At 42.8% G+C, this 24,641-nt stretch overlaps 1 long non-coding RNA gene across 1 annotated transcript in view; it reads right to left on the reverse strand.

The window, feature by feature from the left end:
- The window catches only part of LOC132124901 (uncharacterized), a 326,429-nt gene that overhangs the window by 261,578 nt on the left and 40,210 nt on the right, over positions 1–24,641 (reverse strand). The gene's annotated exons all lie outside the window — the stretch shown is intronic.

Genomic DNA, 24,641 nt, shown 5'->3' on the forward strand with positions numbered 1-24,641 from the left:
TCTCTGTGAGTTCATCCAGATCGGTGGCAGCAGCTTCAAAAACACTCCAATCAGTGAGATCAAAACAAGATTGTAAATCCTGCTCTGCTTCATTAGTCCATCTTTTTACAGTCCTTAATACAGGTTTAGCTGATTTTAGTTTCTGCCTGTAGGTCGGTATAAGATGAACCAGAAGGTGATCAGAACGTCCTAAAGCTGCTCGTGGAACAGAGTGAAATGCATCCTTTATTGTTGTGTAACAGTGATCCAATATATTACTGTCTCTTGTGGGACAAGTAACATGCTGTCTGTATTTTGGCAGTTCACGGGAGAGATTGGCTTTATTAAAGTCCCCAAGAATGATTAAAACAGAGTCTGGGTGTTGTTGTTCTGTCTCTGTGATCTGCTCAGCGAGTTTCTGTAAAGCTGAGCTCACGTGCGCTTGAGGAGGGATGTAAACACTAACCAGAATGAACGAATGAAACTCCCGCGGCGAATAGAACGGCTTGCAGTTAATGAAGAGCGTTTCGAGATTTGAGCAGCACGTCTTCTTTATCACAGTTACATCTGTACACCACCGTTCATTGATGTAAAAGCATGTCCCGCCGCCGCGCGATTTCCCCATTGATTCTGCGTCGCGATCCGCTCTAAACAGCTGAAAGTCCGGCAGATGGAGCGCGCTGTCCGCTATAACTATTATGATGAGTTTTGTTCCACCCGCTTAAATCATAAAAGTACTTGCACTGTAAAAACTATTAAGACTGTGTCTGTTCCCCGAATAGTGAGGTCAAAATACAATGTAGGATCTAGAAAAAATCTTATCGTAACTAAACCAGAAAAATGTAAAGTAAATGTACAAAAGCAATTTTTAAAGTTTGGGCTCATAAATATTAGATCACTCACACCCAAAGCAGTTATTGTAAATGAAATGATCACAGAAAATAGTTTTGATGTACTCTGCTTGACTGAAACCTGGCTAAAACCAAATGATTATTTTGGTATAAATGAGTCCACTCCACCGAACTACTGTTATAAGCATGAGCCCCGTCAGACTGGTCGTGGAGGAGGTGTTGCAACAATATATAGTGATATTCTCAATGTTACCCAGAAAACAGGATACAGGTTTAACTCTTTTGAAATACTTCTGCTAAATGTTACACTGTCAGACATGCAAAAGAAATCGTACTCGGTTACTAACGTAACCTCGGTTCCCTGAGATGAGGGAACGAGTACTGCGTAAGCTAGCTTACGCTATGGGAAAAGGTCCCCTTTTCTCGAGAATATGAAGCCAAAAATTATCCTTAATTTTTAAATAATGTAAAACGCAGTGCTGCAGCACAGCAGACCCAAGCGAAGCGGCTCGCGCGCTTATTGGCTGTGCTGCGGCAACTGCAGCAACCTATGGTGAGGCGGCGGAGAGTAACAAACCAATGGGGGCGCTTCGCGCCCATTGGACGTCAGAGCGCGCCAAAATAGGCGTGGCTGGAACTATATAAGCCACCGCTTCACCATAGGGATCAGGTTTTAAATCGACTGAAGCGATCACCCGGTCCGAGCACATAGCATGGCAGGTTACGCAGTACTCGTTCCCTCATCTCAGGGAACCGAGGTTACGTTAGTAACCGAGTACGTTCCCTTTCGAGAGTACTCTCGTACTGCGTAAGCTATCTTACGCTATGGGAACACAATGTAAAACGCCGTGCGTGCTCGGGAACTTCGACCTGTCACAGCCCAAGGCGAGAGCAAGTCCCTGCAGGGCAGGGACTTGCAGATTATAGAATCTAATAAATGTGGACGGAGAGGCCCAGCCTGCCGCCGCACAGATATCATCCAGTGGTATCCCGCAGGACCACGCCCATGACGAGGCCATACCTCGGGTGGAATGGGCTCTGATGCCGAACGGGCAGTGAAGGCCCTTAGATTTGTAAGCCAGCGAGATAGTGTCTACTATCCATCGCGATAGGCTTTGCTTCGTGGTGGCGAGACCTCGGGTGCGCCCACCAAAGCATATGAAGAGCTGGTCCGACCTCCTGAATAAGGCGGAGCGCGCAATATAGGTTTTAAGAGCCCTGACGGGGCAGATGAAGCTCGCGTTGCTTTCGTCGCTTTGCGAGGAAAGGGCTGACAGCGAGATGACCTGCGCTCTGAACGGTGTTGAGAGCACCTTGGGGACATAGCCGTGTCTTGGTCTGAGAATGACTCTGGAGTCATTAGGCCCAAACTCGAGACAGTCAGCGCTTACAGATAGCGCATGTAAATCCCCCACTCGCTTGACTGAGGCCAGAGCCAGTAGAAAAGCGGTTTTGAACGAAAGAAGCTTCATATCGACAGACTGAAGCGGTTCAAAAGGGGGGCCCTTTAAGGCCTCTAGGACCGTAGACAGGTCCCAGGAAGGGATTGAAGGGGGTCGGGGAGGGTTCATCCGACGAGCTCCCTTAAGGAAACGAATGACCAGTTCGTTTTTTCCCAGTGATAGGCCGGCCACCGGAGCATGAGAAGCTGCAATGGCTGCCACATACACTTTGAGCGTAGACGGGGATCTGCCCGCATCTAAACGCTCCTGTAGGAAGGAGAGTATCTCCGACACGTCACATAAGTGAGGGTCTAGGTTCCGTGTCCCGCACCAGGTGGAGAACACTGACCATTTCTGCGCGTATAGGCGCCTGGTTGAGGGCGCTCTGGCTTCCGTAATGGTCTTTAACACTCCCTCAGGGAGGTTCCCGGGTACCCGTTGAGGGGCCATACATGAAGGGCCCAAAGTTCGGGGTGGGGATGCCAGAGCGCGCCCTTCAGCTGCGTGAGGAGATCTTTCCGCAGCGGTATTGGCCATGGGACTGTACTGGACAGCTGCATCAGCTCGGAGAACCAAGGTTGGGTCGTCCAGAGTGGGGCTACTAGCAGCATAGCACATCTGCTCTTCCTGATCCGATCGATGACCTGCGGCAGCATCGCGACCGGTGGGAAGGCATAAAGCGGGCGTCTGGGCCAATCGAGGGCCAGCGCGTCCCTGCTCTTTGAAAAATATATTGGGCAATGAGCGTTGTCTTCTGAGGCGAAGAGGTCGACCTCTGCCCTGCCGAAGATGCTCCACATCAACTGAACCGTCTGTGGGTTAAGAGACCACTCCCCAGGGGGAACATTCGCCCTGGAAAGCATGTCCGGGCCCCGGTTCAGGATGCCAGGTACATGCGCTGCCTTTAGCGAGCGCAGATTGCAATGTGCCCATGTCAGAAGACGCTCGGTCAGGGTGTGCAAGGTTTCTGACCTGACACCACCCTGGCGATTTATGTAGGCCACCACTGACATGCTGTCTGATCTGACCAGAACGTGATGGCCCTTTAAAAATGGGAGGAAAGCTTTCAGGGATAGTTCGACCGCTATCATCTCCAGACAGTTTATGTGTAACAGTCGCTCCGGGCTCGACCAGAGGCCGGAGGCAGACCTGCCCTCGTACAGGGCGCCCCAACCGAGGTTGGATGCATCTGTCGAGACTACTTTCCATTTCGAGACAGCGCCCGTGCTTACGCCTAACTGATACCAGTTGGCTATTTTCCAAGGGGCCAGAGCTGCGATGCAGCCGTGGGTCACCCTGATGCGCGCGCGGCCGGAAATCCAGGCGCGCGCTGGAACACGGTCTCTCAGCCAGCGCTGTAGTGGGCGCATGCGCAGCAGGCCCAGTTTGAGAACCGCAGAGGCTGATGCCATCAGACCTAGCATTTCCTGAAATCGTTTGAGCGGGTAAAGAGACCCGGCTTTGAACGACACGGCTAAATGCTGAATAGTGAGAGCGCGCTGTGACGTCAGACGCGCTGTACATGTCACAGAGTCTATGTCTATCCCCAAAAAGGAAATCCTCTGGCTGGGAGACAGAGCGCTCTTGACAGTGTTGATCGTGAGACCCAGGCATTCTAAATGGCTGAGGATCCCGGATCTGTGTGTCGTCAGTAGTTCCTCGGAATGGGCTAAAACTAGCCAGTCGTCGAGGTAGTTCAATACTCGCACTCCCCGCATTCTCAGGGGTGCGAGAGCGGCATCCATGCACCGCGTAAACGTACGGGGCGCTACGGAGAGGCCGAATGGAAGAACCATGTACTGATAAGTCTGCCCCTTGAAGGCGAATCTCAAGAATGGCCTGTGATGGGGTGCTATTTGAATGTGAAAGTAAGCGTCTTTCAGATCCACTGAGAAAAACCAATCCCTCGGGCGAATTTGCGCGAGTATTTGTTTGGTAGTTAACATTTTGAACGATCGCGTCATAAGCGCTTTGTTCAAACGTCTGAGATCTAGGATGGGTCTGAGACCGCCATCCTTTTTTGGTACGAGGAAGTAGCGGCTGTAAAAGCCTGACTCGCGCTGCGCAGGGGGGACAGTTTCTATCGCCCCTTTTGCAAGAAGGTTTATCAGTTCGGCGCGAAGGATGTGTGTCATTTCGCTTTTCACTTTCATTTCGACCACGGCGCGAAAGCGCGGCGGTCTGCGAGCGAACTGGAGCGAGTAACCTCGTTTTATTATATTCAAAACCCAATCTGATATGCCGGGGATGGCCTGCCATGCAGCGGCTCGTGCGGCTATGGGTTGAATGTGCTTCGGGCACTGGCCGCCTGTTATGAGGGGACCAGTAGCTCGAGTATGCTGTGCTTGTGACACTGTGGTGACAGCGCTTATTTGTAGGGTTGCGCACTGAGAAGTGGGCACGCGCGCTACATTTAGAGCACCTCCGGCGCGAGCGGGAAGGTGGGCATGAAAGGAGACCCGAGTGAGTCTTTGTGACACTTGGGGGAGTGTGTATACATGTAGGGGTGCGTACTGTGTAGTGGGCACACTGCCTACATAGAAAAAGCTCTTTTTGTGCTTTATTGAGGTCGCCGTGAAAACGGCGTTTGTGTGCAGGCGTGCGTGCATTGTAACAGGCTCGTTTACTGCAGTATAGACATCTCCAACCGCCTTTAGTGAGGGGATTGGAGGAAGCATGTGAGGTTTCTTGTGTGGTGGTCCGGCCGCAGCGGGACTTAACCACGGTCTTTTCAGCCCGAAGGTCAGGAGGGTTTCGGAGGCTCGGGGTTCAGCACAATCCTGGGCCGAGGTCCCCGTCTCTCTGGCGGTTTGCGGCTCGTAGAGCGAGAGCGGTGCTGGGTTTTGGTCGCTGGGCGAGACTGTAAGTCTGGCTGCGATGGCTTCGAGGTCTGAGGGGGCGGCGCGTTTCTACGGCGTCCCGCAGCAGAGCTAGAGCGTTTCGGCAGGAAGTGTCTCATTGCCTGCGACGTTTTCTGAGCCTCAGTGAAGCGTTCAGCGAAACCCTTAACCGACTGGCCAAAGAGGCCGGAAGGCGAGATAGGAGAGTCGAGAAAGGCGGATTTGTCGGCGTCTTTCATCTCCGTGAGCGTGAGCCAGAGGTGTCGCTCTAAAAAAGCGAGGCTTGCCATGCTTCGGCCGATCGCTTGTGCTGTGGTCTTTGTCGCACGCAGGGCTAGATCAGTAGCGCTGCGGAGATCTTTAAAGTCATAGGTATCTGGGGCAGACTCGTCCAGGTTACGGAGAAGTCTGGCCTGAAAAACCTGCAGCACAGCCATGGTGTGTAGAGCCGAAGCGGCTTGACCAGCGGAGGTGTAAGCTCGGCCAGCGAGAGCTGAGGTGGTGCGGCACGGCTTGGATGGATGCACAGGCTTCGACCGCCATCCAGCGGCTGAGGGCGGGCAGAGGTGTGCAGCAATAGCCTCCTCGAGAGGGGGGAGGCTCTCGTAACCGTGGTCTCGGGCGCCGTCGACAGAGGAGAGCGCTGACGAGACAGAAGTCTTCAAGCGTGCGGAGAATGGGGCTTTCCACGACTTCGTGAGTTCATTGTGAACTTCCGGGAAGAAGGGGGCGTTTCTTTGCGGAGGGGCCGAAGGGCGCCCCTGCAGGAACCATTCATCCAGCCTGCTTTTAGCGGGCTCGTCTGGAGGAGACCAGTCGAGCTGAAGGTCGCTGACAGCCCTTGTAAGCACGCGAGTAAGCTCCGCGTCGATATCGGCGCGTTGTCCGGTGCAGCTGGGTGCTGTAGAGGGGGGGGGGTCCGCAATGGAGCCCGACCATTCCTCACTACTGGACGCGGCAAGAGAAAGGCTGTCGTGTCTGTCCTCTTCCGCCTCAGGCGCTCCGAAGGAGAAGGGGGCGCTGGTGAGCAGGGACTGGCGCTGCTCGTCCACGAAGAGGACAGGCGAAGGAGCGAGAGCGGGCGAGGCACGCGGGGAGTGTTCCGGCGTGAGCTCGCGTGTAACAGTATGCTCAGGCATTCTCTGATCGCGGCGTTTCTTACGCGGCACTTGAGAGAGAAGAGGCGGAGCGGGTGGAGCATCGTGGCTGGTTTGAGCTAATCGAGCCCGCAGGGTCGATATAGCCATGTCGTCGCACTCAGGGCAGCCGCCCTTGAAGAGTGCGCTCTCAGCATGCTCGCGGCCCAGGCAGGAGACACAGATGATGTGGCGGTCCTCGCTGGGCAGAGGGCCTCGGCAGGAAGCGCAGGCCCGAGGCATTTGAAACAACGCCTCGAATTCTGGAGGAAAAAAGTGTGATGCAGCGGCAAACACACTAGCTTTGAAAAGGATATAGTCACGCCGGATGGCGCAGCAGGAAGCGAGTGCTGAAGGCGGCGTCGAGATGAAGCACGAGCCGGCGTCCTCAGATCTGCGTTGCAGTGCTATCCCGCTGAGAGGCTTTTCGACGGCGTGTAGAGGCTTCTCCGGAGAAGACAGCGAAGTGCAGGTGAGATCGCTGAAGGAGATGAAATCTGATCCCTATGGTGAAGCGGTGGCTTATATAGTTCCAGCCACGCCTATTTTGGCGCGCTCTGACGTCCAATGGGCGCGAAGCGCCCCCATTGGTTCGTTACTCTCCGCCGCCTCACCATAGGTTGCTGCAGTTGCCGCAGCACAGCCAATAAGCGCGCGAGCCGCTTCGCTTGGGTCTGCTGTGCTGCAGCACTGCGTTTTCCATTATTTAAAAATTAAGGATAATTTTTGGCTTCATATTCTCGAGAAAAGGGGACCTTTTCCCATAGCGTAAGCTAGCTTACGCAGTACGAGAGTACTCTCGAAAGGGAACTAATGTATCTCTTGCTCTGGCTACTGTGTATAGACCACCAGGGCCGTATACAGAATTCCTAAAAGAATTTGCAGATTTCCTCTCAGACCTTCTAGTTACAGTTGATAAGGCACTAATCATGGGAGATTTTAATATTCACGTTGATAATGCAAATGATACATTAGGACTTGCCTTTACTGACCTAATAAACTCCTTTGAAGTCAAGCAAAATGTCACCGGGCCCACTCATCGTTTTAATCATACACTAGATCTAATTATATCGCATGGAATCGATCTTACTGCTATAGATATTGTACCCCAAAGTGATGATATTACAGACCATTTCCTTGTATCGTGCATGCTGCGTATAACTGATATTAACTATATGTCTCCGCGTTACCGTCTGGGCAGAACTATTGTTCCAGCCACCAAAGACAGATTCGCAAATAACCTGCCTGATCTATCTCAACTGCTATTTGTACCCAAAAATACACATGAATTAGACAAAATTACTGACAACATGGGCACTATTTTCTCTAATACATTAGAAGCTGTTGCCCCCATCAAATTGAAAAAGGTTAGAGAAAAACGTACTGTGCCATGGTATAACAGTAATACTCACTCTCTCAAGAAAGTAACTCGTAGTCTTGAACGCAAATGGAGAAAAACTAACTTGGAAGTTTTTAGAATTGCATGGAAAAACAGTAGGTCCAGATATAGACAGGCTCTAAAAACTGCTAGGGCAGAGCATATCCACAAACTCATTGAAAATAACCAAAACAATCCAAGGTTTTTATTTAGCACAGTGGCTAAATTAACAAATTACCAGACGCCACCTGATTCAAATATTCCACCAACGTTAAATAGTAATGACTTTATGAATTTCTTCACTGATAAAATAGATAACATTAGAAATACAATAGCGAATGTAGATTCTACAGCGTCTAACACTTCAGTTTCATCCATCGCACCCAAAGATAAACTGCAGTGCTTAATATAGGACAGGAAGAGCTAAATAAACTTATCACTGTATCTAAACCAACAACATGTTTATTAGATCCTGTACCCACTAAATTACTAAAAGAGCTGTTACCTGTAGCCGAAGAACCGCTTCTCAATATCATTAACTCGTCGTTATCTTTACGTCACGTCCCAAAACCATTCAAGCTGGCGGTTATCAAGCCTCTCATTAAGAAACCAAAACTAGATCCTAGTGTACTGGCAAATTATAGGCCTATTTCAAATCTTCCATTTATGTCTAAAATTTTAGAAAAAGTTGTGTCTGCTCAATTGAGCACCTTCCTGCATAAAAATGATCTGTATGAAGAATTTCAGTCAGGTTTTAGGCCCCACCATAGCACAGAAACTGCACTTGTTAAAATTACAAATGACCTGCTCCTTGCGTCAGATCAAGGCTGCATCTCATTTCTAGTCTTACTTGATCTTAGTGCTGCGTTCGACACCATAGATCATGACATACTCATAGATCGATTACAAAACTATACAGGTATTCAAGGGCAGGCTCTAAGATGGTTTAGATCCTACCTGTCCGATCGCTATCATTTTGTTTACTTAAATGGGGTGTCATCTCATTTATCATCAGTAAAATATGGAGTGCCACAAGGATCCGTCCTAGGTCCCCTTCTATTTTCAATATTCATGTTGCCCCTTGGTAATATTATTAGAAAATACGGAATTAGCTTCCACTGTTATGCTGATGATACTCAGCTATATATCTCAACGAGACCAGATGAAACTTCCCAATTATCTAAGCTAACAGAGTGTGTTAAAAATGTAAAAGATTGGATGACAAATAATTTTCTCCAATTAAATTCGGATAAGACAGAGATATTAATTATTGGACCAAAAAACACCACACAGAATCTTGTAGATTACAATCTGCAGCTAGACGGATGTACTGTTAATTCCTCTACAGTCAGAAATCTGGGTGTTATATTGGACAGCAATTTGTCTTTTGAAAATCATATTTCCAATGTTACAAAAACTGCATTCTTCCATCTTAGAAACATTGCCAAGCTACGAAACATGTTATCTGTTTCTGATGCAGAAAAGCTAGTTCATGCATTCATGACCTCTAGACTGGACTATTGTAATGCACTTCTAGGTGGTTGTCCTGCTTCGTCAATAAACAAGCTACAGGTAGTCCAAAATGCAGCGGCTAGAGTCCTTACGAGGTCAAGAAAATATGATCATATTACCCCAATTTTACAGTCTCTGCACTGGCTACCTATTAAGTTCCGTATCAGTTACAAATTATCATTACTTACCTATAAGGCCCTAAATGGTTTAGCTCCTGCGTACCTAACTAGCCTTCTACCACGCTACAACCCATCACGCTCCCTAAGGTCACAAAACGCTGGGCTTTTGGTAGTTCCTAGGATAGCAAAGTCTACTAAAGGAGGTAGAGCTTTTTCACATTTGGCTCCCAAACTCTGGAATAGCCTTCCTGATAATGTTCGGGGTTCAGACACACTCTCTCGGTTTAAATCTAGATTAAAAACGCATCTCTTTCGCCAAGCATTCGAATAATGTATCTCTTAAATTGTGAGTGTAGTTGCATCTGCATTTTTATTCTTTAGCTTGGGTTAAACTAATTTTACTTTGTTGGATCAGCAGCTATGCTAATGATGTCTCTATTTTGTTTCTATGTTTTGCCACGGGATTTACATCCCGTGGTAACTAGGATTTACACAAGCTCCAGTCTGGATCCAGAACACCTGAGAAGAGATGATGCTGACCCTCAGAGGACCCCAGATGATCCTAACCTTGAATCAACAAACAGAACTAACAATTATTGCTGCATGTGTGACTGCATCATATAATTACTATTAATTAATAATATTGATAGTTCATCGTCTAGCTGACTACGTCTTGTATTATTATTATTCTTTTTTATTTTTTCTAAAATCCTGTCAAACGTGCACAAACTACTAGCTACTACTAAATATTGTAGAAACATAATTTTCTGAAAAGTTGCTTTGTAACGATTTGTATTGTAAAAAGCGCTATACAAATAAACTTGAATTGAAAAAAAAATGAATTGAGACCCCAGGAGCCCAAATTCAGACCCAGCACAATAAAACCCACAGAAGAGGTGGAAGTTCAAAAGAGGAATCTTTATGTTACCAAACTGCAGGGAGAGGAAGAGTAGATATAAGTCATGATCTGCAAGATTAACCACAATCTGATGTGATCCGACCACATGATTGGTGGATGATGATGATGAGTGGATAAAGACTAGAGCAATCAAATAGTGAGAGAGTGATCTGCTCACCTGGTTATGTTCGTGGATGTTTCGACGTGCAAAGCAGTCCGGAATGGAAATATTGATATTTTATTTGTTAACAACTGGTGTACCCCGATTTCTTATCTCTGTCACGTGTACATTTGCTACGTGCTCAAAAGCACAAGATAGTCTGTTCCAGAGGCCCTAACTGGCTGTCACAGACTTTAGAAGACTTCTACAAGAAGATATAAATATGAAGATAGATGTGCAGTAATTTTCTATTAGCTGAACAGAACCTTTATATTTTGAGCTTATGATTTTATATGTCTGGGTTAGTTCCACATGTCTGTATCTATAATTATATTTAATCCTTTTGAGTTTTGATGTATTTTGCAACCATGTATTCAATTCAGCTGATCATAACAGCCTTGATCTTATGATGACCTTCTAAAATGTGGAAGGTAAACAGGTCTGCAAGGCTCTCCGGGTACTTTGGAATAGATAAGCATGAGATCAGCGTTTTTGCATCTTATCTGAGACGTGGCTGCAGAGACGTGGCTCCGGTTTGATCACGAGGCTTATTGTTTTGACAGAGGTCTTGAGAGTATAAGAGCTAGGCAATTTTCACCCCTCCCTTCAGCTCTGACTGAGTTCAGGCTAGGCTCTACCTGACTGAACTTGGGTTTCTCATCTTTACTTTACCTTTTGTTTCGGGCTCACTTGAATACTTTGAACTTCTTACAGGTTTATTCAATTTAAACACGTTGACTTATTGATTTATTTGTAACTTTTGGTACACAGGTATTCTTATACTTTTTGTAATATTAACTGTTTGATTATCTTTGAATATCATAATCAATTGTATTAATCTTAGAGGAGTAAAATCCATCATATATGGACTGCTATTAACAATGTATTAATTTTGGAATTGCATTTTCTATATTTGAAGCTGATTTTAGTACTTAATTTGTTTGCAAGAGATGATTTGTTGTCTCATTTCCTATGCTCTTTGAATAAATTTGCATACTAAAATACCACCCACCGTCTGACTTGGATTGGAAGTAAATTTTTGGCATCAACAACATACTTTTCGTACCTTAATTTCAGTAAATGTAATGAAATTAGAGAACTAAGCCAATAGTAGCGCTGGCGGTATCATTTGATTTGGATGGGAACTTCGGATTAGAGGTCTTCACAGTGCACCTGAGACCCGTCGACCCAGGACCCGACCCGGGACCCGTACGGGTTCGGGTCTATATTTTAAATCATCAGCCGGGTCCGGGTCGGGTCCGAATCTATTACCTCGGGTCCCGGGTCTGTTTAACATTGTGTGTAATACCCGTGCGATCGGAGTCACCGGACTCGGAGAACACCCGGCTGTGATCAAACACTGCTTGTGTTTTTTGTAACTTGCAACTTGTAAAATTAGGAAAAGAAAAGAGTGAGCCAAAAAAAAGTGATCGCTCTCTCTCTCTGCTTTTAGAAGCAGAGCGCGCAGACTCAGAGTTAATGCAAGTGCACGCACGGTATTAATGCTTGCTGACATGACACACTCATATTTAATATATTTCAAATCAGCAACACAATCTGAGGTGAACTGTCACATGAATGTTTTCTATGACGCTCAAATTGCATTAAAGCATTTTAGGTTGATACAGCTAGCACGCATGTGCAGTCTCGAGCGCATTTCATGTTTCTATGGCAACCAGTGAGGGACAAATCGACCGCCAAACCGCGTTTTACATTTTCTCCCATTTTTATAATATTATAAATGAACCGTTTAATCTTAAAGTTTTAGTGGTCAGATTCAGACTCGATGCAGAGCAGAGAGCACAGAGATCAGATGATAGCAAATAAATAACGTCAGCGGCCATGGCACTGAAGGAGCGATCGTTATTATAGTTCAAAAGGGCAAACAGTTGAGGTTATTATGCGAGTTAACTTGAGTCAGAATGTACATGTGCACAGTAGCATTTGTCATCCGTCACCGTGACATCAAGAGGACTTTTGAAGCTGAAATAATGAGTGGATTCAGCTTGGACTTGGAATAACGAGAGGAATAACATGAATAACTTTCTTGTCGGAGGATTGTAATGCATCACAGGCAGTCAGGTACAAGGAAGAGAGACTACGGCTCTTTAAATTAGGTAAGACAAAAAGCTGTATTTTTCGCAATAGGTTTATTGATTTGTAATAGCAATTTATGGTGGAATATGTGACAGTCGGGTCCAGTCGGGTCTGTGTCTTCCCGGCTGGTTCGGGTCAAGATTTCAAATAATATACGGGTCTGGGTCGGGTCCGGTTCGGCATTTCTCCGATCTACACGGGTCCGGGTCCAGCTTTTGAAATATTAGACGGGTCCGGGTCGGTTCGGTGTAGTACATTACGGGTCTCTTTCGGGTACGGGCACAAATTTTTGGACCCGTGAAGACCTCTACTTCGGATTGTGAATCATTTGAGTCAGTTCAGGAGTTCAGAGCGTGATTCATTTGAGTAAAATTGGGAGTTCAAAGCGGGTTCGCGAATCATTTGAATCAGTTCGGGAGTTCGGAGCGGGATCCCAAACAATAATCCCAAACTTTATTATCCAGAGTAAACATGGAAGTATTGCTATAACATGTAGTAGAACAATTTAAATACAATAATATTTAAAGGTTTTTGTAAAATAATTTGGCACATAAATGCATATTTTTGCAGCACTTGCAAGACAAACCCTTGTACCTTTATGACTGAAACCAGTGGATCTTTTATTTTGGTGGAAAACTAGTTTCTGTCAAAAACATGTTTTAGTAATGTGTCTCATTACAAGAGATGTGTACATTTGTGCAGTGAAAATGTGTTGCACAGTTCGAGAAAGGAACCTTCAACCAGTTGAATTCTAACGGGAACCCCCCTGGACTGTGTCTTCTTTACCGTGGGGAATGCAGAATGAGATTTCTACCAAAGGGGACCTTCGGGTGATCCTTGAAAGAGTCCTTTCTGACGCCGTCCCCTCCACTCTCTCCCACTTGTGCACTTTCTGTACCGTCCTGTATAAACATTTACATTTAATCATTTAACAGACGATTTTATCCAAAGCGACTTACAAATGAGAACAATAGAAGCAGTCAGGTCAACAAGAGAACAACAACAGTACACAAGTGCCATGACAAGTCTCAGTTAGTCTAGTACAGAACGCATAGCCAGGTTTTTTTTATTTTTATAAGAAAGACAAGAAAAGAAGGAAAAGTGCTAGTATTAGTTGGTTAAGTGCTGGTGAAAAAGATGAGTCTTTAGATGTTTCTTGAAAATGAGTAAAGACTTAGCTGTACGAATTGAGATTGGGAGGTCATTCCAGCAGCTGGGGACAGTCCAGGAAAAGGTCAGGGAGAGTGATTGTGAACTTCTTTGGGATGGCACCACAATGCGTCGTTCACTTGCAGAACACAAACTTCTGGAGGACACATAAGATTTAACCAGTGAGTTTAGGTATGTTCACAATGTTTCACAATAACTTTGATATTGTGAAATATATTTAACTGAACACTGAATACAAAATAAATCACACAATATTTTCACTTTACAGTTTAGCAACAGTGAGGTTGGAAACAAAGTGGACAACACTTATCATTAAACACTTATTTAATGTATTCAGATGAAAATGTACAATATTAACAAATTATTCACAAGCAGTGTTTTCAGAGCCCCTAGTTACACTGTTTTAATCAGAACACTAGCAATACAGTGTAGTAAAATAAGTCAAATCAAATTCAGTACATTTTTATTAAACTAAGCACAATCAAAACCTATCACATAAGCTCAAAGCATCTCTACCAGAAGTGACAGTGCAATGTAGCAGATGAACAATTTCTTACCAATGTTTCAAGAACAAGCTGATCCTTGATGACTCTACAAGGGGAAAGAAGAAATGGTTTACTGAAAAGTTCTTAAAAAGCAGGATTTCATTTTATACCATTTCTTTAAACCATTGGTTCTCAAACTTTTTAAAACCAAGTATCACTTCAGAAAATATTTGTTATTAAATATTAAGTTCCACCATAATGACCAACATTATATTTCAGCAGCGTAGTAGGCCAAACTATTCAGCTACAGCTCTACAGTTAAAAAATTTGACAATTTTATTCTAATAAGAATATTAATTGTTGTCAGACAATTTACCATGGTAAATACAGTTTGAACATTAACACTACATTGTGCTTACGTACAGGTAAATGAAAAAAAAAGTTTAAATTAAAATGTAATTTTAAATGTAATTATGTAGCAAAAGTTACAAACCAGGACTGTACATTAACTGTAACATACTTAAATGTGCAAAAAAAAAAACTTACTCAAAGATTAAATTAAAATGTATTAACATTAATTAGTTTAATTTATTGATTCAGGTGCGTAACAACTAGAAGGGGCCTGACACTTTGAGAACCATGGCTTTAAAATCCTATTCATTTTCATTAATTCATTAAAATTCTAACGACATTTGAACTTATGTGTTTCAGAAAACACTTTGAAACTATTATAAGAATAAAAAACATATATAACACACCTAATGCATGGGATTCATATCAGGAAAATGTGGAAAAATCTCTAAAAGACAGATATTAACACATATAACTTACCAACAACACAGTAGGTGAGCATCTAACTTGATCATCTGTGATAAAGCAATGCAAAAATACACACACGGGTATTTATTTATCTGCAGGTTACAATGTCCTTTAAGCAACCAAATTGTAAACTCTGGTTATACTTTACTATTTTCAAAAGATAATAAAGATAGCGATTTTCTTACCTCATTTTGCCAGTATGTTTGCAGGACCTCGCAGAACACATCTGACCCTTCTTGTGTTCACCGTTTCTGTTCTCCATTGACATGTCACGACTCAAATTCGCTCAAAATAAAAAAGATTTACAGGCAAATATTAAATAATTTGGGACCGACCGAGCAGTCAGTTATAACGAGCAGCAGCTCACAGTAAGCGCCTCACTCACAGAAAGATGACAATAACGGTCATATTTTTAAATGTAGAAAGGCGCGAACCGATTCATTGTCCAGTTTCCTGAATGACTGCCAGATTTAACCAATCATGATCGAAGTAATAAAATAAAACTACCAATGGGAGTTGTTTCAGTGTGATAAAGCAGCGAACATATACCTTTAGATTTTAGAATAGGTATCATGACTAAAATATAAAAAAATGCTATTAAAATAATAATAATCTTAATTTAATATAAATAATTTAAAAGCTTGTTAACCTTTTTTCAACCATTTAGCATTAAACATTTTTAACGTTGTTTCATTAAAACAACTGACCTTATTTCAACCATATTTCAATGTTGAAAGTTGGTCATGTGTTGGAAGTTTTTCAACCGTTCATCTTTAAACGTTGAATCAACGTTGTTTCAACGTTGAAACCACAACTGACCTTATTCATGTGCCGGCTGGGTAGCGGGTTCGCGAATCATTTGAGTCATTTCGGGAGTTCGTAGCGGGTTCGCGAATCATTTGAGTCAGTTCAGGAGTTCGGAGCGGCTTCACGGATCATTTGAATCAGTTAGAGAGTTCGTAGCGGCTTCGCGGATCATTTGAATCAGTTCGAGAGTTCGTAGCGGGTTCGCGAATCATTTGAGTCAGTTCAGGAGTTCGGAGCGGCTTCACGGATCATTTGAATCAGTTAGAGAGTTCGTAGCGGCTTCGCGGATCATTTGAATCAGTTCGAGAGTTCGTAGCGGGTTCGCGAATCATTTGAGTCAGTTCGGGAGTTCAAAGCGGGTTCACGAATCATTTGAATCAGTTCGAGAGTTCAAAGCGGTTTTCGCGAATCACTTGAGTCATTTCGGGAGTTCGTAGCGGGTTCGCGAATTATTTGAGTCAGTTCGGGAGTTCGGAGCGGCTTCGCGAATCATTTGAATCAGTTCGAGAGTTCGTAGCGGGTTCGCGAATCATTTGAATCAGTTCGGGAGTTCAAAGCGGGTTCGCGAATCATTTGAATCAGTTCGAGAGTTCGTAGCGGGTTCGCGAATCATTTGATTCAGTTCTGGAGTTCAAAGTGGGTTCGCGAATCATTTGAGTCAGTTCGGGAGTTCAAAGTGGGTTCGCGAATCATTTGAGTCATTTCGGGATTTCGTAGCGGGTTCGCGAATCATTTGAGTCATTTCGGGAGTTCGCAGCGGGTTCGCGAATCATTTGAGTCATTTCGGGAGTTCGCAGCGGGTTCGCGAATCATTTAAATCAGTTCGAGAGTTCGTAGCGGGTTCGCGAATCATTTGAGTCATTTCGGGATTTCGTAGCGGGTTCGCGAATAATTTGAGTCATTTCGGGAGTTCGCAGCGGGTTCGCGAATCATTTGAGTCAGTTCGGGAGTTCGGAGCGGCTTCGCGGATCATTTGAATCAGTTCGAGAGTTCGTAGCGGGTTCGCGAATCATTTGAATCAGTTCGAGAGTTCGTAGCGGGTTCGCGAATCATTTGAGTCATTTCGGGATTTCGTAGCGGGTTCGCGAATCATTTGAGTCATTTCGGGAGTTCGCAGCGGGTTCGCGAATCATTTGAGTCAGTTCGGGAGTTCGGAGCGGCTTCGCGGATCATTTGAATCAGTTCGAGAGTTCGTAGCGGGTTCGCGAATCATTTTAGTCACTTCGAGAGTTCGTGAATCACTTGAGTCATTTCGGGAGTTCGTAGCGGGTTCGCGAATCATTTGAGTCATTTCGGGAGTTCGTACCCAGATAGCACACGTACGTCGCGGAGACATCTGCTGAAGAGCGCATCATCTGATAAACATCGGATTCTTTTTTTATAGTCGTATTTTGATCGTCTGTAGATCTTCTGTTTGAGCTGTTAAATGAAACGTCTTCCCTACCTCTAAATGACATCTATACGACGTATATCTTTATCACCCGAAATATGCCGGCATGTCCGTCGAGAGCGGGAAGCTGTTATACTTGATTAATTTAGAAATAACGATTATTTAAAATCCATATTCTGTGATTTGCTTTTCTTTGTACAAGAACGTATATAGCATGTTTAAAAGCAAACATTACATTATTTTGTATAGACTTTACATCAATGGATCTACTTGTCCCATTTTTGTCTTATATCCCAGGGAACACAAGTTGGGAGAAAATTGTTAGCCTGAATGCAATGTAATTCGCTTTGGATAAAAGCGTCTGCTAAATGCATACATTTATTTATTAAATGTATTATATTTCCATTGATGTTTTCAAGGAGACACACTTTTCCTTTACTTGTGTGCGCTTTACGTGAACATTAATATTGCTCTAAATGATCAGGCAAAAGGTAACTTATACTTCTTTACTGGAAACAAACGAGAACAAAAGCACAACAAAGGGTTTTAACCACGTAATCCATCATGCACTTTTAAATCGGTCTATCCCTGTTAATGGAGATAAACGCGCGTGGAAGATCATTGACTACTTGTAGGTTTTAAGTGTTCAACATTACAAGATTAGTGATTGTAATTAACGATTAAATGTAAACACACACATTTCTATATATATATGATGTTGAGCAAGTTACTCCAAATAAAGTAACTATGATTATTTTGTACTTCAAGTGTAATAACATTACTGTACTATTTACACACTTGTAAATGTTAAACTTGAGATGTTTGTTAAATTTACTATTGTTTTAGACAAATGTTCAATAGTCTATACAGTATTTAATGCAATTACTGTACATCCTGCTTCTAAGTTAACTACAGAATAATTATGAGCAATAGACTACTCATTAATTAGTCACATCAACACTTACCTGTCTACATAACTATATAACTTCCTGGAAAGTTCAGCTTCAAGCCTTCTCAAACACTACTGAACCTGCTATTTGTGCTCTTCAGGAGCACTGCTTAATTAAAGACAGGGCTGTTGGATCAGTGTTGAATTTGACAGAACTGATCACCCCGATTATTATAATTAAGGGGTGATTCATGGCTTCAGTTCATGTAGTTCTTTACCTCCACAGCATATATTAAAATTGTGGAATGTACACCCAGCCATGGCTTACCTCACATATTACATTTCATATTTTATTTAGAAGCACTATTAAAATGCTTTCAGTATCTATTGAGAATGGTTACAAAGACACTCTTTTTTAGATATTTAACTCTACAAGGTAGAAACCTCAGGAGGAAACAGACTACACAAATGTTCATCTGAACAGATGTTATGCAGCTTCACAACATTAATGACACTTCATTTCTTCTTTCCCAGTTTTAAACCTGAATCCAGGTCAATATAGCATTTCAATAATGTAAGGTGATGACACTAAACACCTGCTCATCATATTACTGCACAAGACCCAGAACTGACCGTGAGAGTTTACACTTCAGATATGTTCAACCTCAATTGGTCTGCGCAGCAGCGCTTAAAGTATGACAAAGTAGCGTGAGAGAAAGTATATGAAGCTGTCTTATTGCTCTCATGGTACCGTGATGTCATACTTCGATCGGTCTGCACAGCACTGCTTCAAGTCTAACACACCTATTATCTCTTCTAGGGAAAGATTAAGTCAATTTGCTTTTAAATAATAAACTTGAGATATATTCAATACAAATATTAAAAACATTTTAACAACTGAATGGACAAAGGTAGGCCAGACCATGCTACAAATCAGGGAAACTGTTAGGCAAGACTAAATTATTTGAGTTTGATATTGTGTAGAGATTATGTTGTGAATGGCATCTCTCTCCAGAACAGAAATCCATAATATTGGCAGTAGGCAGGGTGCAGACACTGGTGATGGACTGTGATGAGACACAGGTGTGGGACAGATCGTGACCAGGGCTGAATCTGGGTGTCTTAGGAGATCCCAGGCTGGTCTGTCCTAAGCTATTGGGTGAAGAAAAGAAACAGTAAGAGCATTTTATGTAACAATCTTCACAAAAAGAGCATCACCTCATATAAAACACATTATTCTTTAGCTTGGGTTAAACTAATTAATTTTACTTTGCTGGATCAGCAGCTATGCTAATGATGTCTCTATTTGTTTCTCTGTTTCTGCTGGGATCTTCATCCCGTGGTAACTAGGATTTACACAAGCTCCAGTCTGGATCCAGAACACCTGAGAAGAGATGATGCTTACAGGCTTATGGTTGATGAAGGCCAAGCTGCATTCCTGTATGGTGAGGCCAACTACTTTCACACCATGGCCACGGCCAACTTTGTAAATTGTAGGTAGAAGCAAAGCTGGCAACTGCCTCAGGGCGAGTTCCCCAACACCATCTGTAGGAAGACATAGGTGTCAATACGATGTGAAATAGCATACCTGTGATTTCACAATACCTGCCATCTCATCGTATATAATTGCAGAAATACCCCGCATCTTCCATTGCATTCCCTGCATTTACAAGATCTGCTGACAAGAATATATTACCTGGTGTTAATCCATCCGGGGCAATGTCAGCCAGGGGCGATTCTAGGATTTTATAAATGGGGGGGCAACTTCCACAAAAAAAAGTTTGTTCTTTTTTTTTTCCATGTCCTTAGTTTCCTCAGAATTTGGGGAGCTTTCATCACCTCGTAGATCTAAAACATAAATCAAATAATACCATTTTAAATATTTATCTATGAAGTGGTATCATGTGAACTGGCTGCAAAGGTATCAAATAAGAAAATGCATAAAAGGTGTATGTTCTGACTTTCTGTTGCTGCAGACAGGTGGCTGCCAGTGTTGGGTGTAACGCGTTACAAAGTAACAGCGTTGCTGTAATAATATTACTTTTTTCAGTAACTGGTAGTGTAAGGCATTACTCGTCTGAAAATTGTAATATTATTACACACAGGCACACAACACAGAGAACAGAAGGGAAGGGGAGGAGGGCGTGAATGGAACAGTGATTGGTCTGGGTTTGGCACGAAGTATCATTTACCATCATCACCGATTGGTCGACACCCGGCAGCCAGCAGCAGAGCGGCACCCTCAAAGACAGATGGGGAAAAATGGAAGCGTCAACAACGGCAAGCTCTTTTTCAGAAAGCTAGTAACAGAAAGCTAGTTTCGACGGGTGGAGATTCAGTAATTATTTTGAATATGTTCAACGGAAGGAAAATAACTTTACGGTGAAGTGCACACTCTGCCCAGGGAGAAAGCTGCTTGTAACCAGGCGCGGATTTTGACTGGTGGCCCACCCAATCAGATTATCTGTGTATGTAATCTGTGTGTGACCTGAACACCAGTAAAAACATGTTTGATCGCATTTGGTTGTTTGCCTTGTGAATATATAATACATAGCATACCTGTTTTCTTCTGTCATGATTCTTTTTAAAACACAGAATCAGCTCGTTCGCTTGTGAATTTTTTTTCTGCACGGCCGGCCACACGCTCTCCGTGTGCGCACTGACTTAAAAGTGGCGTAACGCCACTGTTACACTGTGAAACACACATACTCCGTGTGTGCAGAGCGTGTCTGATCCACGACTATAGGCTACCACAAACACACTACTCACTATTTGTATTTCAAATCCAGAAGTTATCAGAAACTTTTATTAAAAAGTTTAAAGAAAGTAAAAAAAAAATAAAGGTTTGTCAGCATTGCGATTCTCTTTGTTAGACGTTTTAACACAATTTAAACAACGTATTATTCAGCGCTACTTGTATAGATTTATATATTAAGTTGCTCAAACAAGTGGTAAAATATTTAACCATGTAGTACTTATATTAAAATCGCAAACATTTCAAATTAAAACTTAAAATTGACAAAAACAGCCAACTATCATTCCTTTTCTTTTGCATTTAAGTTTTAATACAATAAATATTGCATGTCACAAAGAAATTGTTTTTTCACCTCTACCATGAATGAGACGAGAGTTGTTCATTATGTCACCTTGTTGAAGTAAATTTTATTTTTCCTTGCTTTACCCCGGTCCTAAAGTAAAAAAAGAAGATGACTGTGTAAAAGAGTATAATTAAATTAAATGCATTTATGGTGAGATTATTATATTTTCATGTCAATCTGTGTTCATTTTGACCATGAACCATGCACTGTCAGCCTGTCACTTTAATTCAGCGCGTGCAGCACATGAGAAATAGACTCAGTGTGGAAACGATCTCTGCACTGCACCGCACATGGAACGGATCGCCGGACCGCATCCGTGCGCAGTGTGAAAGCTCTATAATACGGAGCCCGGGAATCAGGTGTATAAGATTAAAAAACCCAAGGCCCCTCTGTATATTCACCAGGCCCACCTATTAATGACGTTCTGTATCCGCCACTGCTTGTAACTCTACCTCCAACTTGAAGAAGCACCTGCAGCGACAGCACGGACACATCAAGCTCGTTGCGAAGCGACAGAGTGACTTGTGCTTGTTATAAATTGACAATCACATTCAATGTTTGCACTAGACAGTGTTTGCTAAACATTGAGGAAGTTAATACTTGTTTGTACTTGCTTGCACAAGTACAGTTGTTTGTAGTTATTTGTGCTAGACAGTGCCAGTCTGTTGTTGGCATAATAAAGACCCTAAAGAACACTCCTCCTTTGTATGTTCTCCCTCCATCTGATGCATCTCAGGCAATTATAGAGTAATTAAGAAAAAAAAATGTAACTAGTAATATAACTAGTTACTTTCTCCAGGTAGTAATAAAGTAAAGTAAGGCATTACTATTTTTGAGAGTAATATGTAATATATAACTTTTTTGAGTAACTAGCCTCAACACTGGTGGCTGCTGATGTAGCCTCACTGGTCGTCTCAGGCTGGCTATACACTGTCCTGGTAGCTCCATGCTCACTCATTTGTTGGCCCTGCCTGGTGACCTGTACTGGACTGCACTGCATCTGACTGTCCCTGACATGGTTTCTTCTTAAAGAAACCTTGGATGTCCTGTTGCTGTGTCTGACTCTGTCCTCTTTTCATTCTTAACTTTTTTTTTTTACTAAATTCTGCCTCAAAATTAACAAAAACCCATTTAATAATAGGAATAGTTAACTTTAAATAAATTGTCAATTTACCGTCATAATTTACACTTACGCGTCTCTCCGCGACTGTGCTCGCTGCTGCTTCGCGTTCGCGCCAGTCTCAAATCAAGCAGTGATTGACAGCGCTCTGGTCCAATGGTGCGGTGGGCATTTTCAGGTTGACAGTAAATTTAGCCCAATGAGATTGGAGGGGGGGGCACCGGGGGCCCCTGATGTCAGCTTCCCCTCCTGTCTTACAGGTACAGGATCTTCTCAGCATAAATGGGTAGCCAAGTTTCAGACAACTTTGATGCAGCATCCCCATGTAGGACAAGAAAGTCCCGTGCAATCTATAAAATAGAAAACACATTTTTAAAACCAATTTAATGTGGCACACTAATAAGACATTATAAACAATGTTTCCTCATAAGATAGATCATATTTCCCTATACCTACCGTGCCTTTGGCCATTAAGCGAGGGAACTCTTCGAGGATCTGATCGATGGTCCAATTGTTGTCCCTAATCCACGTGGTCCTTTGTAGGTCTCTATCTGGCTGAGGGGCGGAGAATTGTTTCTCAACCATTCGTTAAACTGTGACGCACGTTCGTCTGATATGGTACATTCTGTAAAAAAAGAACAAAGTTGTCAGAAACTGAAATAGGGAGGTGTTGCTTCAAATTATTTTTCTAATTTAAGGCCTCAAATTCCCAATTATTTATTTAAAACTTTTTAAAGGACCTGCGGGAAAATGTTCCCATGTACAAACCCTAGTGTGTATTCTTTGGTGAGGATTCAGCAGAAATAGGAGATCTACACTGGAAATCCAGCAAAAACAGAAGGGGGCCTGGTAGAGCCATCGACTGACTCCAGTAAACTAAGAAACGTTTAAACTGAAAATCAAATTGGATTGCAACCTTAAAAATCAAACTAAATCGGTTTGAGGATCATGACAACCCAAATAAATCTCAATGACATTAATAAAAAAAAACACTCCCGTTGCCACTGCTTGAGTCTTTCAAACAGGTAAAAGACTGAACCAAACCCGAAGCCAGTGGCTTTTTGATATCTGATGTAGAACTGTTATCAGAAACACACACAGGTCAAATCTAGATTAGAAAACTAGATTTAAATGGATTGTTTGGATTGTAGGACATAAAGAAGTATGAAATAGTTAATATAGGCAATGTGAAGGATTAATTTAAACCAGAGTCTCTTTTTCATTTCAAGTTTTAATTTGGTTATTATCCAGAACAAGTACTTCCAGTGAGTTGGCTAGAACAAATACATGTAAAAAACCTTCCTCCACTCATTGCAGTTGTATTGTTGACTTTTTTCTTCTATAAAAGACTGTGTCTGTTCAACTAGGCACTATTTTCTGTATTTACTGTGCAAGCTTTTATCAATGTGCATGTACATGCAAAAGCTTGCATAAGAACACATTCTGCTGCGGTCACTTGCAGGCATTGAACAGAAAATCTTCACCCAGTGACAGCATTTTAAAAAAGAACAAGTCAACAATGTAAATGCAATGAATTTTGTGGAGTAAACGTAAAATAACCAAATCAAAATTCAAAACGCAGGACTTGGGTTATTAATTAAAACCTTTGCATTGGCCATATTGACGATAAGCATTTCATACATCTTTATGTCCTATAATTCAAACGACCACTTTAAAGTACTGCTGAAAAATGATATTTCATAAGAATTGATGTCTGAAAAGGGCTTGAGTAGCAATGACTTGATATGCGCTAGATGGGAAAACTAATTTCTTCCCTCTAATGTTAAATCTTTAGACAAGTCACAAGGTCTGTCAGCTGCCAGTCTGTCAAAGTGTTAATGACAAAGTTGTCCATTGATCTGAAACAAACACAAAAAGAGCTTAAGCAAAAATACAGTTGCTATTGTATTAACTATTCATACGTCACCATGCAAAAGCAATGCAGACTACAGCAGCAGAAATGTAAAACGATGTGAAGATACCAGCCATTTTATTTAACATCACAAAATATAGAGAAAACAATCCTCCCTCTCTCTATATACCTCATAACAAATTGCATACATGTAAATCGTCTATGTTCTTACAGCACAAGAATATTTGTGGCTGCTCACAGCATAGCCTTCAGTGCACATAAAGATATTGTATATTTCTTGATGTTACAGACCGCGCGCAGAAGCCCAAGTAACGTTACACAGATAAGACAGTTCTGCTAAATAAGTGCATCCTATCTTTATACGTAGATAGAACTTAATAAACCAAACACTAATTTGAAGTAAACTCAGAATTAACACTATAACTTTGTAACTGGAGTCAATCTGTAGGGCTGCTCCGATCACGATCGTGATTTCACAGAGCAACTGTTAACTGAGAAGATGCACAAATCCACGTTCATTTTCAGCGTTTCTTTGCGCATCTTCTCAGTTAACAACGACTCTGTGTAGTAACAGCTGC

The sequence above is a fragment of the Carassius carassius genome, chromosome 43, assembly GCF_963082965.1.
Source record: "Carassius carassius chromosome 43, fCarCar2.1, whole genome shotgun sequence".
Taxonomy (NCBI): Eukaryota; Metazoa; Chordata; class Actinopteri; order Cypriniformes; family Cyprinidae; genus Carassius; species Carassius carassius.